The following is an 18,740-nucleotide window of genomic DNA, read 5'->3' as shown; positions in this document are numbered from 1 at the left end:
CATTGGTCTCTGTATCTGTCCTTAAACCAGTTGCATGCTGTATCCACTACTGCACCTTTCTAGTCAGTTTTGAAATTGGGACGTGTACCTTTCCGCTCATTTTTCTTTTTGAAGAGTTCTGACATTTGCCTATCTTGGGTCCGTTGCATTTCCATACGCATTTTGGGATCAGCTTGTCAATTTGTCTAAACATAGATAAAACTGACCGGCTAATATATGTACATATATGTCTTCTTTTCTTTTATTTAGAAGCCATGCATCTCTTTATTTTGATCAAAAGTCATATGGCTTTTCTTCAGCTTGTTAAAAAATTCTATCTAGGAGTGCATGTCATGGCGTTTCCAGCGAGACCTTGAATCCTCGCCCCAGAGATTGTGTACCCTTGTCCACCAGCACAGACCTTCAGGAGACTGGTGTGGCCACAGGCGCAGGCCTCGTGTAGTCTCCTGTGTGGACAGAGTGAGAAGAGAGCAACGCAGAAGGACACCAGCCCACTAGTGCCTTCACAGTGGTTTGGATTTGGCTGTGAAGCACTGGTCACTTCTGCTGGGATCATTGTCTGTGCAAAAGCAGGCAGCCTGCTGTCCCTGGCTGCTGGGCTCCTCTTTGAGGGGTTAGCAGGCCTGGGTTCCTACCAGCTGTCTCAGGATTTGAGGAACGTCTGGGTTTTCCTAGCTACAGTGGAACTTTGGCTGGCATGATGGGAATGAGATTCTACCACTCTGGAAAATTTATGCCTGCAGGTTTAATTGCAGGTGCCAGTTTGCTGATGGTCACCAAAGTTGGAGTTAGTATGTTGAATAGACCCCATCAGTAGTAACCATATCCCAGGTGGGACTTACGAAGAATTAAAAATCTCAAACTTCCAGGGCTGGTCTGTGGCTCACGCGGCAGAGTGCGGTGCTGATAACACCAAGGCCACGGGTTCGGATCCCATATAGGGATGGCCGGTTAGCTCACTGGTTGAGCGTGGTGCTGACAACACCAAGTCAAGGGTTGAGATCCCCTTACCGGTCATCTTTTAAAAATAAATAAATAAATAAATAAATAAAAAATCTCAAACTTCCACTATTTCTAATGTGTTAAGAGAAATACGTGCAGCATTTCTACATAATCTGACATTTAACTTAAAAAAAAAAATAACAAAAAACAGCCCTAAACTGAGCAGAGGAAAAATTAGTCATTACTCTTACAACCCTGCAGAGGTGGCGAGTATATAACATAAGAGTTTATTGATACCCTCATACAGTTTGATTCTTGCATATTGATGTTTTGTCTTCTTTCTGTATCTGTAGATAATACCTCAATGTCAGGCATCAACACTGGGGGCCCTGAGATCCCATTCCCTGATCAGAGGAATAGTATGATAAAAGTTTATGAGATTTAGGATTTGCTCATCTTAGAGCACAGACCTACTTTGAAATTATTTTAAATGAAATATCAGTGAAAATAAAGTTTACTGAACTTCCAGTCAAGATGGCGGAATAGACAGTCCCCAGTGTCACTCTCTCCCACAAATCAACCAATTTACAACTATCAAAAAGCAATGACAGCCAAGCTGGGGCCACTAGAACTCAGGGGAAAAGGAGAAGAGACGTATGGAGTGCATGAAGGTGGGAGAAGCCACGATGACAGAAAGGACCGCTACCACCATTTCAAATCCCAGCTGCTTCCAGGCTGGCCCTGGTGAGTGCATGGAGCAGGAGCCAGCAGAAGCCACAGCTGTGCCCTTTGGGTGGAGTTGCTTGGAGGCCCCCAGCACAGCAAGACCACTAACAGGATTCCCGTGGACCCACATAGGAGAAAGGAGTCACAACTGAAAAAAGGGAGTCATTCAGAGGCCGGTGAGTCATCACAAGGGACTGGCACATGGCCCATCCTGTGGGAAGAGTTTGGAGTGCAGGGGGAGATGGTGGGCGAACACTGGGGCACAGCATGGACAGCTGATCTGCCCCCCAGTCAGTGCAGGACCACTCAGTGGAGACTAGTCAGGAATATAAAACTGCAGGGGGTGAAAAGACTCAGGTCCAGACCAGAGTACAACCCAGGTGTACCAAACCTCAAAAGACCCAGAAGTGCTTACAACATCCAACAATTAAAACCTGAGCTGCACAAAAAGCCATCCCCAGGGAATCAGCAGCAAAGCAGCAGTTTAGCTCAACCACAGGGCTCAAGTGCTGGTCCCCACAGGAAGTTCCCCCATTTTAGAAGTAAGCAAAGGACAACAAATTAGTTCCAGTGCAGAGTTTAGGGGTGGGAACAGCAAATAATTCAACATGGAACTGAAAGAAAAAACAAAAAAATCCACATATTAGAGACAAAATTCTGATATTAATCAGTAAAGATCTAACACCACCAAAGAACACCTATAAAACCTAGAGAAACTGGAAGACTCCTGGGCTCCCAGGCCAGGGAGCAGGGAGAACTGGGCGTCTCAGCCATGCCCCCCCGACATCCACAACCAGCCCAGTGATGACCATCAGGCCGCTGCAGGAAATGCCCTTGGCTCCTGAGTTGGGGCAGTGGGGGGCCAAGGGCCTCGGCCACACCCCCTCGGTCAGCCACGCCCCCGGCCACACCCCCAACACCCACAACCAGCCCAGCAACAACCACCATGCTGTGGCAGGAAGTGCCCTTGTCTCCCCTGAAGGAATGAGGGGGGTGCTGCTGCCCTACCACGTCCCCCTCCTTTGTCCTTCTCCCTCCTTATTTCCTTTCCCCTTCTCCTCTCCCCCCTCCTCCCAACTGTTCCCCAACAACATCTTAGAATGTAAAAAAAAATGATATATTATTTTTTCAAGATGGCGGTGGCTGCGGCGGTTGGCGCGGAGTAGCTAAGGTGGAAAAGGCGGCCACTGGGCCTCAGGCAGCCGGGAAACTTGTGGACCTTCCTCTTGCCATCTCTTAAGGGAGGACCGCTGCTGGTGGCCGGTTGTGGGGGCTCAACGCCACTTTGCCCCCGGCAGGAGAGGCTGCCTCATTTACAGGCAACAGCTTTGAAGTGTGGAGCAGGAAAAGAACTGATTCTTAGCTGCAAAAGCGAGTCTTGAAACAGGGAACACGGCGCCAGGGCTGCTGTGGATGCAGCCAGGATCCCGGAGGCTGGGGCCGCACTGAAGGCGGCCAGCTGCCCTATTCAGGATTCGAGGTTTCAGGCCGGCATAAAAGAAGATATCTGGGGGCGCCCGAGCCGCACCACGGGACCGAGCAAGCAGCCCGAGGCGGCAGCGGCCAAGAACGGGGAAGGCGACAAACCAGAAGCCGAGAGTGAGCGCCCGACCTGACACAGCCCTGTGAGTGACCCCTGGCCCGGACCTGCTCAGGGGGCTGACGCCCACCCAGCTTCCACCTGCATCACCGGGCCACTCACTGCCCCGGGGCTGCCTCCATTTTCCCAGGTGGTGGCAGCTCCGCCCGGCTCGGCTCCTCACTGAGCCTTCCCACTTGCTTGCCCCGGCACGGGGCTTCCCGGGGCCTGTGGGTTGGCCTCCCCTCCCACTCCCTCCGCGGTTCTCTTGTGGGGCTGGTGGCATGGGGTGTCCCCAGCCAGTGTTAGGAGGGCAAGGAAGTACGGGTGGGCCGACTGTCACTCCACCACACCCTGGATTCCAGCCCCCGGTAAACTTCCTGTTACTGGGAGGCAGATACCATCTCTGCGGCCACCAGTTCGGAAAAATGCCTAACCAATTTCTGGTTGGGAACAGTGTGGTAGGAGAGTTCCCAAGTCCGCTTGAACCTGCCAGAGAGCTGATTGCAGGCGGGCGCTAGACTCGGTCCATGCCGGGGGGATACAAAGGTGAACAAGTCCCGAGAAAGATCTACACAGTGCTACAAAGGCACCCAGAGCAACCGGTCGTCTGTGCCTAGCAGAAACCTGGTAGACTTCCTGGGCAAGGCGGTGCCGAGCAGGGTCTTGAAGGCCCAGCTGATAGGCGAGGGTTGCAGAAGACACGTCCCAGCCCAACCCAGTGTGCACAGAGTGGGGAGATGTGCGGCCAGGGAGGCGGAGACTCGACAGAAACCACACACCCTGTGGGGTCGCCACTGCATGATCCAACAGCCCGGGCCAGAGCACACGGAACAGGGAGAAGTCCTGCACGGGAAGTGAAAGCTCAACAGAGATCACACACCCTGTGGTACATGATCCACCAGCCCAGCAGAGTCCAAGCTGACCAGAAAGGTGGCTCCCCAGAGAGGCTCAAGACCCGAGGCAACCATACACACAAGGCACTAGAGGCCAACTGAGCAGTCACGGAGGTAGCCATACGAAATTGGCAACCACAGCAACATCCTAGTTAGTCATTAGTCTCAAACCGGTGGACTGTGAAACCCCCTGCCACAATGAATAAACATCAAAAAAAAGGTACCAGAAATACAAAAAATCAAGAAAGTACACCACCAAAAGTTAATAAATCTCAAACTCTAGATCCTATAGAACAAGAAGCCCTTGAAATGACTGACAAGGAATTTCAAGTGATAATTCTAAGGAAACTGAATGAGATACAAGAAAACTCAGCTAGACATCATGATGAAATGAGGAAAAGTATACAGGATCTGAAAGAGGAAATGTACAAGGAAATCGATGTCCTGAAAAAAAATGTAGCAGAACTTGCTGAACTGAAGAAGTTATTCAGCGAAATAAAAAACACAACGGAGAGTTTAACCAGCAGGCTTGTCGAAGTTGAAGAGAGAACCTCTGAACTTGAAGATGGGCTGTTTGAAATAACACAAGCAGACAAAAAGAAAAGAAAAAAGAATCAAAGGCATTGAAGAAAATCTGAGAGAGATATCAGACAACCTTAAGCGCTCAAATATCCGAGTCATGGATATTCCAGAAGGGGAGGAAAATGGAGATTACATTGAAAACACATTCAACAAAATAGTGGCAGAAAACTTCCCAGGTATAGGAAAAATCACAGATCTTCAGATCCAGGAAGCTCAATGATCTCCAAATGTATTCAACCCAAAAAGGCCTTCTCCAAGACATGTTATAGTCAAATTGGCAAAACTCAGAGACAAAGAGAGAATCTTAAAAGCTGCAAGAGAGAAGCGTCAAATCACCTATAAGGGAGCCCCAATCAGGCTAACATCGGGCTTTTCATCACAAACCCTAAAAGCTAGAAAGGAATGGGATGATATATTCAAAATACTAAAAGACAAAGATTGCCAGCCAAGAATACTCTACCCTGCAAGGCTATCCTTCTGAAATGAAGGGCAAATAGTATATTTCTCAGACAAACAAAAACTGCAGGAGTTCACTACCACACGACCACCTTTACAAGAAATCCTCAAGGGAGTACTGGGTTTGGTTCCTGAAAAATAACTACCACTGCCATAAAAACCCAAGAAAAATCAAAACCCACTAGTATAATAAAAATGGCATTCATGAAGAGAAAACAAACAAACAAAAAGGCTATCTACAACCTAAGGAACCAACAAACACAGAAAACAAACAGTAAATCAGAATGCAAGGAACAAAAGACACCTAAGACAACCAAACAATAATCAATAAAATGCTAGGAATAAATCAGCACTGTTCAATAACAACTCTTAATGTAAAAGGCGTAAATTCCCCAATCAAGAGACACAGAGTGGCTGCCTGGATTAAAAGGGAGGACCCAACTATATGCTGCCTTCAAGAGACCCACCTCACCCATAAAGACTCACATAGACTAAGAGTGAAAGGATGGAAAAAGATTTACCATGCAAACAGAAAAGGAAAATGAGCTGGAGTAGCTATTCTTATATCTAACAAAGTAGACTTTAAACTAAAAACCATAAAAAGAGACAATGAGGGACACTACATAATGATAAAAGGACTGATCCATCAAGAAGACATAATAATCATAAATATGTACACACCCAATGTTGGAGCAGCCAGATTTATAAAACAAACTCTATTAGACCTAAGGAAGGAAATAGACACTAATACCATAATAGCAGGGGACCTGAACACCCCACTGTCAATATTGGACAGATCATCTAGGCAAAGAATCAGCAGAGAAACACACGATCTAAATAATACTCTAGACCAATTGGACATGGCAGATATCTACAGAACATTCCATCCAACAACCTCAGAATAATCATTCTTCTCATCAGCACATGGATCATTCTCCAGGATAGATCACATACTAGGTCACAAATCAAGTCTCAACAAATTCAAAAAGATTGGAATTATCCCATGTATTTTCTCAGACCACAATGGATTAAAACTAGAAATCAATAACAAACGAAATTCTGGAAATTATACAAACACATGGAAATTAAACAGCATTCTACTTAATGACATATGGGTTCAAGAAGAAATCAAGCAGGAAATCAAAAAATTTATTGAAACTAATGAAAATAATGATACATCATGCCAAAACCTGTGGGACACTGCAAAAGCAGTATTAAGGGGGAAATTTATTGCATTAAACGCTCACCTCAGAAGAATGGAAAGATGGCAAGTGAACAACCTAACACTTCACCTTAAAGATCTAGAAAAACAAGAACATCCAAACCTAAAGTTAGCAGACAGAAAGAAGTCATTAAGATCAGAGCAGAACTTAATGAAATTGAAACACAGAAAACATTACAAAAGATCAATGAATCAAAAAGTTGGTGTCTTGAAAAGATAAATAAAATTGACAAACCATTAGCATGGCTAACAAAAAAAAGAAGAGAGATGATTCAAACAACAAAAATTAAAAATGAAAAAGGTGGTATTACAACTGATTCATCTGAAATACAAAGAATCATTCGAGAATACTATAAACAACTATACGCCAACAAATTTGAAAATCTGGAGGAAATGGATAAATTTCTGGACACACACAAGCTCCCAAAACTGAGCCATGAAGATGTAGAAAATCTGAACAGACCAATAACAATAAAGGAGATTGAAGCTGTTATCAGAAAGCTCCCAACAAAGAAAAGCCCAGGACCAGATGGATTCACAGCAGAATTTTACCAGACATTCAAAGAGGAATTGATACCGATTCTTTACAAACTATTCCAAAAGATTGAAACAGATGCAAATCTCCCAAACTCATTCTATGAAGCAAACATCATCCTGATACCAAAACCAGGTAAAGATATAACCAAAAAAGAAAACTACAGGCCGATATCCTTGATGAATATAGATGCAAAAATCCTCTCTAAAATACTAGCAAACAGAATACAGCAACACATACGTACAATTATTCACCACGATCAAGTGGGATTCATCGCAGGGATGCAAGGTTGGTTCAACATACGCAAATCAATAAATGTGATACACCATATTAATAAAATCAAACACAAGGACCATATGATCATCTCTATAGATGCTGAAAAAGCATTTGATAAAATTCAACACTCATTCATGACAAAGACCCTCCATAAGTTAGGTATAGAGGGAAAGCATCTCAACATAATTAAAGCCATATATGATAAACACACTGCCAATATCATCCTGAATGGGGAAAAGCTGAAAGCTTTTCCTTTAAGACCAGGAACCAGACAAGGATGCCCACTCTCACCACTCCTATTCGACATAGTGTTGGAAGTACTAGCCAGAACAATCAGAGAAGAGAAGGAAATAAAGGGCATCCAGATTGGAAAAGATGAAGTCAAACTGTCCCTGTTTGCAGACGACATGTTCCTATATATTGAAGAGCCTAAAGCCTCTACAAAAAAACTCTTGGAGGTGATAATTGATTTTAACACAGTAGCAGGATACAAAATCAACACACAAAAAATCAGTAGCATTTCTATTCTCCAATAGTGAACATGCAGAAAGAGAAATCAAGAAAGCCTGCCCATTTACAATAGCCAAGAAAAAAATAAAAGACTTAGGAATTGAGTCAACCAAGGATGTGAAAAATCTCTATAATGAGAACTACAAACCACTCCTAAGAGAAATTAGAGAGGATACAAGATGGAAAGATATCCCATGCTCTTGGATTGGAAGAATCAACATAGTGAAAAGGTCCATACTACCCAAAGTGATATACAAATTCAATGCAATCCCCATCAAAATTCCAATGACATTTTTCTCAGAAATGGAAAGAGCTATCCAGACATTTATATGGAATAACAAAAGACCATGCATAGCCAAAGCAATGCTGAGCAAAAAAAATAAAGCTGGAGCCATAACACTACCCGACTTTAAGCTATACTACAAAGCTATAATAACCAAAACAGTATGGTACCGGCATAAAAGCAGACACACTGATCAATGGAATAGAATAGAGAATCCAGAAATCAACCCACACACCTACAGCCATCTGATCTTTGACAAAGGCACCAAGCCTATACACTGGGGAAGAGACTGCCTCTTTAGCAAATGGTGCTGGGATAACTGGATATCAATATGCAGGAGAACAAAACTAGACCCATACCTTTCACCATACACTAAACTCAACTCAAAATGGATTAAAGAATTAAATATACACCCTGAAACAATAAAACTTCTTAAAGAAAACGTAGGAGAGACACTTCAGGAAATAGGACTGGACACAGACTTCATGAATATGACCCCAAAAGCATGGGCAACCAAAGCAAGAATAAACAAATGGGATTATATCAAACTAAAGATCTTCTGCACAGCAAAAGAAACAATTAACAGAGCTAAAAGACAACCAACAGAGTGGGAGAAAATATTTGCAAAATATACATCTGACAAAGGATTAATATCCAGAATATACAAGGAACTCAAACAACTTTACAAGAAAAAAACAAGCAACCCAATTAAAAAATGGGCAAAAGAGCTAAGTAGGCAATTCTCTAAGGAAGATATACAAATGGCCAACAGACATATGAAAAAATGCTCAACATCACTCAGCATCCGGGAAATGCAAATCAAAACCACACTGAGATACCATCTCATCCCAGTTAGGATGGCTAAAATCCAAAAGACTCTGAACGATAAATGCTGGCGAGGTTGTGGAGAAATAGGAACTCTCATACATTGTTGGTGGGACTGCAAAATGGTGCAGCCTCTATGGAAAATGGTATGAAGGTTCCTCAAACAATTGCAGATAGATCCGCCATATGACCCAGCTCTCCCACTGCTGGGAATATACCCAGAGGAATGGAAATCATCAAGTCGAAGGTATACCTGTTCCCCAATGTTCATCACAGCACTCTTTACAATAGCCAAGAGTTGGAACCAGCCCAAATGTCCATCATCGGATGAGTGGATACGGAAAATGTGGTACATCTACACAATGGAATACTACTCAGCTATAAAAACGAATGAAATACTGCCATTTGCAACAACATGGACGGACCTTGAGAGAATTATATTAAGTGAAACAAGTCAGGCACAGAAAGAGAAATACCACATGTTCTCACTTATTGGTGGGAGCTAAAAATTAATATATAAATTCACACACACACACACACACACACAAAAAAAAAAAAACGGGGGGCGGAGAAGATATAACAACCACAATTACTTGAAGTTGATACGACAAGCAAACAGAGGGGACATTGTTGGGGGGGAGGGGGGAGGGAGGTTTTGGTGATGGGGAGCAATAATCAGCCACAATGTATATCAACAAAATAAATTTTTTTAAAAAATGATATATTAATAAATAAATAAACTTAAAAAAATCAAAATAAAATAAAGTTTATACTTTAAAAAAATTCCACCTAAAATGTAATAGTATTTTTAAAATAACAAATACATATATTGCCAGCTTGGAGAGACCTGGGGGACTGGATGTCGTCTGCCACCTGTCATCACTATTTCTCTACAAATGCTGCTGCCACTGTTGGTGTCTTTATACTTCCTCTTGCCGGAGCTGTCAATTCTTCAGTCTCAGCATTTAACTTATGTGTCACCCATTCCATTGCTTCTCGGCCTTTCTTAGCATTTGCAGATACCCTACTTGCCGTCAGTCCTTCAAGGTTACTGCTGAGGCTGATGCCTTTCACATGACTCTGACTTCTTGAATCAGAATAGTTTTTCTGGGTCTTGAGAATGTGGTTTGTATACAAGTCTCTCATCTGCTGAGACCATATTTGTAAATGAGATATTAGTCGATTTAAGTTCCATTGTTTTCTCTACAGGATCAACAACAGAATGTTCTTGCACGTCAGTTTTGGTTCTTACAGCACCAATGAGAGGCTTCACGATGAAGGCAGGCTCCACTCTGTGCTGAGAAGTCTACGGCCATGCAACTTTCCAGACGGATCTATACGTCTGTTCTACCCACCCACTCCAAACACACTCGAGTTCATAGGGTCTGGGTGTTTCTGCATTGCAGCTGTTGTAAGAGTTGCCCATGGGTGGTCAAAGACGTGATCCCAAGTCCAGATCGTCATGCTGCTGGCAGCCTGCATGATGTCCAGGCAGCGTAGGGCGCAAAGAGGCTCAGAGGCTACCCCTACCCCCGCCCCGCCCCGCCCCCAGCACCCCAGCTTTTCTTTTTCTTTTTTTTTTCTTTTCATTCTCCTCCTCTTTTCTTTCTCCCCCCACCCCCTTTTAACCTCACTCTGCTTTCTCCTCTCTTCCTCCTTCCCTTTGCTGTTTTATTTTTTTTATTATTTTTTAATTTTTTAATTTAATTTTATTTTTAAAAAGATGACCGGTAAGGGGATCTTAATCCTTGACTTGGCGTTGTCAGCACCACTCTCACCCAGTGAGCAAACTGGCCATCCCTATATGGGATCCGAACCCGTGGCCTTGGTGTTATCAGCACCGCACTCTCCCGAGTGAGCCACAGGCCGGCCCCTTCCCCTTGCTATTTTAGCACTGATGCTGGTGCTTACCTTTATTATTTGGGGGATTCTGTTTCTGCGTTTATTTTTGGCAGCTGGCTGGTGGGTGGTTAACTTTAATGTATCCTTTCGATTGCAGAACACACAGGTGAACTTGTGATGGACTTTGAAGACTAATTAACCTCACCCAGAGATGGATACGATGACCACTAGGACGTTGCACCCCCTCTTTGGGGGAGGACAGTGACAGTGTCTTTATGGGAAGGAAAGGTTCATCTTGTGTGGGATGGACGTGCACACGTGTGTGGCAGAGCTGCACATGCACGGACGCTGAGTAGCTAAAGCGGGGGCTGGGACGGTTATTCCATCATTGTCTCAGCTCCAGCACACCCTGGCAGGACGGGGGGCTCTGCAGACCGCATTTCTGCTTTGCCAGCTGGCACCCTGTTGTGCTGTGCCAATAGGAGGTAGCAGAGGGAGTCTGGGAGGCTGCAGGAGCCGGGAAGGACCCCTCAGGGGCGCGGCTTCCAGCACTGGGGTCCCCCTCCCGGCTCTCCCATCTGTCTCCCAGCTCCAGGGGCAGGAGCTGCTTCACGGGAACAGCCATCTCTGCTGGCTCCAGGGTTTCCTTCATGGCTTTATCAATGCCTGTTTAACCAACTCCCTATATGTTAAATTCTTTATGATAAAATAATTGGTGAGGTTTGACTTTCCTAAGTAGACCCTGGCTGACACATGGAGACTATGCCTCATTAATTCATTCGTTCACTCATCCGCTCCCTCACTCAACCATTTAGCAAACAGTCCCCTGACGCTTCCTCTGTGCCAGGTCCCAGGCAGGGCGATGCTGGGGGCTCACGGATGAATCTGACATGGTTCCTACCCTGGAGGAGCTCACAGTCTGATGGCGGAGGCACTTACAGACATGGACTGAGCAGCCGTGGAGGGGACCCAGGGCTGCCCATGTGAGCCAGTTAGCACAGGGTCCTCGCTTTCTTGCTTCTCTCTGTCCAGCCCCAGGAGACTTAGGAAGACTCTTCCCAACCCTGGGAGCTGCTGCAGGAGTGGGGCGAGAAGGGAGCTGCATCAGCCCTGCCAGGTGCGGGTGGTCTCTGGGGGCTGTGCAGGCTGTTCTGCTGAGGCTGCCCGTGACAGGCTTACGGGATCCAGATGCCTTAGCTGGCTCCAGCACCTGTAGTCAGCGCTGAGGCCTCTGAGAGGGGCCAGGGAGGCTGGGCCAGGCACCGGGCATGGGGCCAACATGGAACGGGCTAGGGGGCCTCATTCCCGCAGTGCCTCATGCCGCCCGGATTCCCCTACTGGGGAGTCAGTGTCTTGCCTTGCAACACCCTGTGGTTTACCTGATGGGATGGACCTAACAGTGGGTTGTGTCCGGTGGTAGAAGGAGGGTGGTCCCGTGACCATGCCTATAGTCCCCCCATTAGTGAGTCGGCCCTTCTGGGTTTACCCGAAGGACGGCAGAGCAGCATTCATATCTAGGCTTGGGGTCAGACAGACCTGCCCTGCGTCCCGGCCCTGCCTCCTCCTAGCTCCTGCAAAGCCTGTAACTTCCCAGGGCATCGCGTTCTCCTGGGGAAAGTGGGATGATATTTGCCTCACAGTGCTGTGTGGGTGAAGGTGTGGAGTGCTTTGTGAGCTGTAAAATCCCGTACCCGTGTAAGGGGCTATTCTACAACCTGGTCCTGTCTTTGACACTGTCACAGCCTGCAGTGGAGTCAGAGGGGCTCTGTGCATGAAGGACCCGGGGTAGACAGAGGATGGAAAAGGACCACTGGGCCAGGCTGGAGGTACAGCTGTTTCTGTGTTCAGGATTGGCCTGTTTCGGGTGGCAGTGGCTGGAAATACCCTAGACACGGCTGTGTAACTATGGGAATATGGTTGCCCTCTTTGGGCACCTGCTGTGGCTTGAATGTTTCCCCCAAGCTCGTAACAGAGTTTGATCCCATCGTAACAGTGTTAAGAGGGTGGGAGATCCAACTACAGTATTTGAAAGGTGGGACCTTTGAGAGGTGATTGGATTGTGAAGACTGTGTCCTTACGAATGGATTAATGCATTCATGGAGTAATGAGTTCATGCTTTTATGGGTTGTCAGGGATTAGACTGAGGGCTTTATAAGGCGAGCAAGTGAGCACATTAACATGCTCTCTGCTCAGGCCTGGCCTTGTGATCCCCTGTGTGGCCACGGGACCCTGTAGAGAGTTCACCAAGAAGGCCCTCACCAGATGCGTTCCCTGGACCTTGGACTTCCCAGCATCCCAACTGAAAGAAATAAATGTCATTTTCTCATAAATTACCCACTTTCGGGTATTCAGTTATAAGCAACATAAAATAGACCAGTACATCTCTCATTTCCTCTTCAGCAAAATGACAGTTGTGATACCCACCTCAGGGGGTTGGGTGAGATGGCACGTGGTGGGCACTTTCCCCTGGACTATGCCTGCCACTTGGGGACATCATGTGGGCCTCTCCTGCCTCTGAAATTCGAGAGGTGGCCTCCTGGCATGGATGCCCTATCATGGCTCTGCAGCCTGCATCAGTACCTTCCTCCCGAGCACTGGGTCAGAGCCCTCAGTCCCACCCAGGCCTCACAAAGGACCTGTGGTCACATTCCAGCTCTAGCCCCCAAGGCCCCTGAAGACCCTCTTCTGTTTGGGGATTTTAGGGCCAGATATGGCTTAAAGCCTCCCTGGTTCTCTGCCCTCACTCTGCAGATAAAGAAACTGAGGCTCAGAGAGGATATAACCTGCTCGAGTCTCACGGGGAGTCTGTGGTCCAGGTCTGTGGACCCCTAGACCATTCTATCCGTGGCACTGCAGGGCAGACTTCTAAGGGTCTCAGCAAGTGTGGTTTGCACAGCCCCAGTGAACTCTTTCTAGAGTTTCTTTCTTTTCTTTTCTTTTTTTAAAAAGATGACCGGTAAGGGGATCTTAACCCTTGACTTGGTGTTGTCAGCACCACACTCACCCAGTGAGCTAACCGGCCATCTCTATATGGGATCCGAACCCGGGGCCTTGGTGTTATCAGCACCGCACTCTCCCGAGTGAGCCACAGGCCAGCCCATCTTTCTAGAGTTTCTAAGGTAATGTGTGAGGTGAATTTCCCAGAGGCCCCGAGGCCCTAAGTACCAAGGCCCAGCCTGGCCCCTCCCCATCTGCTGGTCAGGAGGCCTCTCCCACCCCATCAGCCCACTGTGGGGGGCACTGAGGTCTCTAGGGCAACATCAGAGGGGTCTGGGTGGCCCAGGCTGAGGTTTGTGGGGGATTCTGGGAGGGCAAGGCAGGCCCCTGGGTCTCTGGGGACAGGAGTTTCTCACGTATTCACCTCTCAGCAAGCTGTCCACACCTGGACTGGGCTGGGGCTAAGGGGGGCCCACACCCCAGCTGCTCTGATGGCAGCGACAAACAGGGTCTTCTGCCCCACAAGAAAGGATACCGAGGCCAGAGAGGAACAAGAGCTCCCTGGGCCCCACAGAGCACGGATGGACCCACAGCCGCTGCTCCCTGGCCCAGCTCTGTCTGCTGTGCAGTCATCCCTGTCTCTGTCCCAGATCTCTTTGACCCCTTGCTGGCTTCTGCTCTGGGGAGTGGGACTGGCTGGGAGAGACCTGGCCAAGCCCCCCCAGTCACTGCCGGTGGCCCCTGCCTTGGGATCCCTCCAAGGCCTCCCTGATCACTGCCAGCCCCTTCCGTAAATGCTGGCTGTGGCCTGCTCGCTGCCTTTGTCCACCTTTGACCCTGGCCCTGCTGACCTGGGGGGCTCTAGGGCCCCAGCATGGATTCTCTTATGAACCCCCATCAGCAGCAGGAGATGCCACAAGCTGCAGAAGGACACCCCACCCCCATCCTTGCTCACTTCTTGGACACTGCTGGCCTCTGGTCCTCTCTCCCCACCACCTCCAGCCCCTTCTCCAGGATCCACTCTGGGGTCGGGCCGCCCCCCACAATGGGCCCTGGGTCTCTAGTCTTCTCATTCGGCACCCTCGTCCTCTCCCAGGCTTCGCTTGCCATAGCCTTGAGGGCGACTCTTCAGTCCAGGCCGGGAACCACATCTCCGGGGGGCCCTGGCATTTAGTCTCTGCTGAGCTTCTCCTGTGCCCGCCCTCCCAGCTCTGCAGCCACTTAGCCAGGTGCTGGCTGCCACCAGCCTTGCCACAACCAGGCCTGCTCCACGGCCAGCCTCTCCAACTCCCTCCCTGACCCTCACGGCCTCTGTCTTCCTATTTCATCTAAATGTTATTAAAGCACACAAATCCTAATGTAAGATCAGTGAAGTTTCTTTTCTTTTCTTTTTGGCAATTGGCCAGTAGGGGGATCTGATATCAGTGAATCTTCACAAAGCAACACACCCATGTAACCAGCACCAGATCAAGAAACACTAACCAGGGCCCAAAAGGCTCTGACTTCTAACACCATGAGTTATTTTGCCTGTCTTTGAAATCCATGCACATGGAATTGTATAGGATTGGGGGGAATGCCATGATGAACACCCCAGATTCCCCTCCAGGAATGAAGATCTTACTCCCTGGCTGCTGGGAGAACTGCAGGACCAAAGCCCTCAGATCTTGGCCCTCTTTGGGGTTTGCCTGGGCTAATGTAACTGCCTCACCCGAGGTCATGTCTTCCAGGGACAGCAGATCCAGTGACTAATCAGTGTGGCCGATAAAGGCTCAGCTTCTCTCCTCAACTCAGGACAACTTTTCAGGGTCGTCCCAGCTCCAGAACCACCGTGGCTTTGCCTGAGGCCTCTGTAGGCTTCACTTCAGCTCTTCGCTTGCAGCTAAGTTGTTGTGCTATGACTAGGTTCTTGCCCATAATATGAAGTGGAAATACATCACGCCACATTCAAGAACTCCCTCTAACCGGTAGAGCACCCTTTCCCATCCTTCCATCTTGTTCCCGTTGGATGGAATCAAACATGATGCTGGTGCTTGAGCAGCCATCTTGGGCCACGAGGCATAAGCCACATGCTGGGGATGGAGTCACAGCCCATGGGAGCCGGGCTCCCCAACACTGCAGGGCTACCACGCTGGCCCTGGGCTGCCTCCTCTAGGCTTCTGCACAAGTGAGAAAGTAACTTCTATCTTGGTTAAGCTGCTCTTACTTTATTGTCACTATTTGCAACTGAAATGAATCCTAACTGATACACTCACGACAGATGGTCTGAGCGCCATCCAGTCACAGAATGACCAAGGGGCCAAAAGAGTAAAACTGCTCTGCATCTAGCAAGACAGCATAAAAGGGTGGCTTTGCAGAGAGTCTTAGGGCACTTTAAGATGTGCACCTAGTTTCAGCATAGGATAAAACTGCATCTCTATAAAAATACTCCGCCTTTCACATCACCATGGTACTTCATAAAGTGCAGTCTCGCTGGTTTTAGAACTGAGAAGGGCTTGCCCCAGACTTCCACCGGGGCATCCTGCAGCGAGAAGGGTCCTGGCTTCAGAGTGAGATACATTTGGGCTGGAACTGCACCTCTGCGAGGTGCTGGTTGTGCAGCCTCAGGCAAGTCCCCCGAACTCTCTGAGCCTCAGTTTCCTCATCTGTAAAGTACAGGTGGTGTCCTTCTCACAGGGCTGAGAAGCATAAAATCATGGGCATGAAAGTGTATACTGCTGGGCTTGGGGCAGAGCAGGTGGGCAGGAAGTGCCAAGTTCCCATGGAGGACGCTGTTGGCTCCTTACCCACAGCTGTTGCTGTCCCCCTTCTTTCTTGCTAAAGAAACCCCAGTTTTGTTCAGCCCTCAGGTAGCCTTGAGCTGTAGAGGACATGGGGCCTTCCTCAGGCCGGGGGGTGACTCTCACTTGGTCTAAGCCAGTCCTGGTTGGTCATTCTACTCCCATGGTTAGTAACTGGGTAGGAATGGTCATGTGATATTATTTTGGCCAATGAAAGTCAGGTGAAGTCAGCTGGAAAAAGGGGCTTCTGAGAAAGTTTTCATAGACACAAGGGAGGAATGTATCTTTTCTGCCTTTTGCATAAGGGTGTCATGCTCAGAGCAATGGCAGTCATCTTGAGGCCATGTGGGGATAAGACTGAGACCAAATGTCAACACACGGGATCCTTGAAGACATGAAAATGTCTATGAGCTGCTGAATTAACCAACCCCAAAGGCACCCTGTCACCAGACTTGCTGTGTGTGGCAGACGCTGTTAACTGTCCTCTCATGTCCATTCTTTCTGTGATCCTTCTAGTAACAGGACATATTGAGATGGGTGGGATATATGGCCTTCCAGCCACAGGCAACACTTGCCGGCATCCTCGCAGCTGGATGTGGCCATGTGACTAAATCCAGTCCTGTGGGATGTGAGCAGAAGTGATGAATACAACTCTGGGTTATTGCCTTGAAGACATTTGCCTTGGGGACTCTTCCCCCTGCCCACTCGCTGGAAAATAGCAGCAACTGGAGCACTTTGCAAACCCACATTTTAGGGATAGCAGAGTGGCCCCCCTGGCCTTGAGGCATTCATTTTGGGAATGTGATGTGAGACAGAAACAGTCATCTACTTCATTTGAGCTGGTCCCTGTGAGAGCGTGTTAGGAGGTCCTAGCAGGAGAGCGCAGCTGCTCGTATACCCTTGACCGAAGAACAGTCCTCTTCTCTGCCGGGGAAGGTCGTCCTCTTCGACCGAGCGTGCAGCTTTGGGAGGGACACACATAAAGCTGGTCTATTGGAGGGTCTTTTTGTTACAGCAGCTTATGGAGTCCCTTAACCAATATATCACGTGGGACAATAAGTCCCCACGTGGTTTCAGCCACTCTGACTTGTTTGTGGCAGCCAGAGGGCCCCTCTGATCTTGTTTCTCTCCTGGAAGTGGGTGGGGCCGGGGCTGGGTTCCGACTGTTGTTGGCAGATGACTGTGAGGAATGTCTTCTGTTTGGGGTGCACAGCTGTCCCCCGAGCCCATGGCTTGCCCAGCACCTCGGTTTCCTCCTGGTTGCTGCTGTCCTGCCCCGAAAGCAGAGGCCCCTCCCACCCCCACCCCCACCCCCACAGTAGCACAGATCCCACCTGAGTTCATGGCCAGTTGTCACGTCCAAAGCCGTGTCCAGTCCCGATCCACAACGTCACAGCAGAATTCCCGGTAAGCCTTGTCCTGAGCTGGCCCAAGTTAGGACAAGCGGAGATTTAGGAACAAGCAAACCACGAAAACACACGTCCAGGAACGCAGTGTTAAGTCACTCACTCATCCGTCTCTGTTAAGCACTCAGATGGAGGACATTCCAATTCAATGTTTAAAGAAGTTGAATATTGATACACCAGCAAGGGGGGATTATTTCCCCCACCCAGAGCTGTGGGAAAGTGACTTCCTTGGTGGCCTGTGCTTGGCCAGCCAGGAAGGTTCATCAAATAACTGACAGCTTGCCTGGCTTGGGTCCCTGCTGGGCCACTCAGTGGCCCCCAATAAAGGATAGATCCTTATCTTCTTCCTCAGTCCTGGACAAAAACATCTGTACACACCAGCCAGAAACATGCCAGGAACAAACCTCAGGGTACTGAGGATCCGATTACATGTCCCCAGGGCAGGTTTCCACTGAGATCTCCTTCCCTTCTCCTTTCCCAGAACCTGGTTGCCCAATAACTGTTCCGAAGTGGGGGGCTGCCTCAGGCTGCCAGGGCCTCAGGCGACTGCTAGCTTGGGATGGGGCAGGTCAAGGTGCAGGGTCTCTCTGGAAGTAGACCCAGGCAGAGGGCGGGGGCCAGAAGCCCAGGCAGCCGTGGAGGCCCCGGGAGGAAGACATTGGGCTCTGGTCTGTGGGTATTGGCACAGAGAGGTGATATGGAGTTGTAGCCCCCACCCCAATCTGGCATGGGATCCCTCCCTAGCTCCTCCAGCCAGCCTCCTCTCTGCTCTGAGCTCAGGACAGCCAAGGCCTGGGTTCAAATCCCAACACTGCCACCTATTTGCTGGGCCTGTTTCTCCCAGGGCCAGTGGGGTCGTGATCATGACACCACTCTGTGGATTGTTGTGTTTTTTTTTGGCAGCTGGGCAATACAAGGATCGAACCCTGGACCTTTGTGTTATCAG

General features: G+C 48.3%; 1 pseudogene; it reads right to left on the bottom strand.

The window, feature by feature from the left end:
* Nucleotides 1–9,714: 9,714 nt before the first annotated feature.
* LOC134391581 (PRELI domain containing protein 3B-like) lies at nucleotides 9,715–10,296 on the bottom strand (annotated as a pseudogene).
* Nucleotides 10,297–18,740: the final 8,444 nt, after the last annotated feature.

The sequence above is a fragment of the Cynocephalus volans genome, chromosome 12, assembly GCF_027409185.1.
Source record: "Cynocephalus volans isolate mCynVol1 chromosome 12, mCynVol1.pri, whole genome shotgun sequence".
Classification (NCBI taxonomy): Eukaryota; Metazoa; Chordata; class Mammalia; order Dermoptera; family Cynocephalidae; genus Cynocephalus; species Cynocephalus volans.
This window is presented reverse-complemented; position numbering and strand designations above follow the sequence as displayed.